Source organism: Embiotoca jacksoni, unplaced genomic scaffold, assembly GCF_022577435.1.
Source record: "Embiotoca jacksoni isolate LCO1_2020_lvr unplaced genomic scaffold, fEmbJac1.0.p SCAF_4, whole genome shotgun sequence".
NCBI classification, from domain to species: Eukaryota; Metazoa; Chordata; class Actinopteri; family Embiotocidae; genus Embiotoca; species Embiotoca jacksoni.
This window is the reverse complement of record NW_027185392.1, coordinates 23,572,798-23,574,571: the sequence shown is the minus strand read 5'-3', so window position 1 is coordinate 23,574,571 and position 1,774 is coordinate 23,572,798.

Genomic DNA, 1,774 nt, shown 5'->3' with positions numbered 1-1,774 from the left:
CGGGGGAAGGGGGAGTGGGGAGGGGGGATGTACCATTGGAGGGGTAAAAAAAGCCGCCTCCTCTGATTCATCTGTTGATTTATTCCTAGATGTGAATATGATTCCATGTTTGTACAGGATGATGTGATTTTTTTTTTTTTTTATGTGGATTTCTTTTTCTAAAAAAAAAGTGGCGTTCATACTGGACTGCAGCATGCACTTCTTCTACGAGCCACTATAGGCCGCCGTGTCGTCTGTTTGAACAAACAGGAAGTGAGGAAACTCCAAAGTGAATATGGAAACCATGTTTTGGCCTTTTGTTGTTAACGGGCTCCTGAAGACAGGGCGGAGTTTTCTAGAAAATGAATTCCCTGAGCAATTGCCTTTTTGTTGTCATTTTTTTTCACCTATTTAATTTGACATTGTTTTATATGAATTTCTATGGAACTATAGCTATTGATAAATGAAGAGTTTTTAATATTGACTCAAATAAGAGGTTGTGTTTACTATTGTGTCAATTTCAGCATCTAGATAAAAAGAGAACAGCAGCCCGACTATCGATGTTCTGTTTCCTCTCAAAGAGTCGGAGTTACAGTGTCCTAAAGATCTGAAGACAGCAGGAGTCGCTGCGACTCTCGAGGTGATCCTAACCTCAAATTGTATCTTCTGACTTATGTAAGTAGTTTCCTATGAAACTTGATCCAACGTGGACTCGATCTCTTCTCTGTGATAGAGTGTGAGGGCCACTGTTGAAAACGGATTTCAAGAATTAAGTCTTGGAGAATTTGAGAGGGAAAAAAAAAAAAAGAAGGAAATTTCCAAGCAGATAAAGTTCAAATGTTATGAGAAAATAGTTGAAAATGTAAAAGGATAACTTCATGAAGTTGTTACTTTTTACAAAGCAAAGATGGCTTCATTATTATTGCACTTGCGTCCTAAAAACGTCATTTTGAGAATTAAAATGGTTCAACCTGGACACGAGCAGACAGCTTCAGTCCATGTTTCAGCCTTTCTTGGTGTGTTCATGTTGTTATTTTTTTTTCTTGCGAAATGTTTGGACTTTATTCTGGAAATCTGTCCCGGTGGCTCCGACACTCTAACCAGTAAAACTGCAAACGCCAGCTGTGAATTTCATTCAGTTTCATTCCATTTGTGAAGGTGCTCAAAATATAATGAAAAAGTTCCACGGATGCTCCTCTTCTGTATTTTTGGATCTCGTGCCATCGCGGAGATCTGAAGCTCACGAGATGTGTTGGTGATTATAAAAATGTTGTGACGTGGTGGTGGACGCTTCAACACGGTGCACAAAGTCTTCCTTCTCCCAGTGTTTGCTGAAGATTTGACCTTCAGACGCCCACCTCCAGCTGTGGCTGTAACTTCACGTGTTTTTACAGGATGACGGTTCGTTGCACCGGTTCAAAGTAAATCTGAAACCAATGACACCAATAATCAGTTTTAGCTTCTTCATTTTCCTCTGAACCGTCACAGGTCTGCAACACGTTCCACATCGGCAGCGAACATCGTGACTTCTGTGTTCGCCTTCAGGTGTCCCCGTCTCACCGGGTTGTCTTAATCCGTCGCCGGCCGTGGGACGGATGTGAGGTGTGCGAGCACACATGAAGCGCTACGAGAGAACATGTGACCTGTGACATCACGGGAGACGAGAAAGAGGGTTTCATTTTAGCGAAGTGTGATTGGCTGTAATCGGAGGACACTTATTGTCCCCAGTGAGGACAATGAGGACAGGGAGGGCAATGAGGACATAGTCCCCACAGTGGGTTTAGTGGGCTGCAAA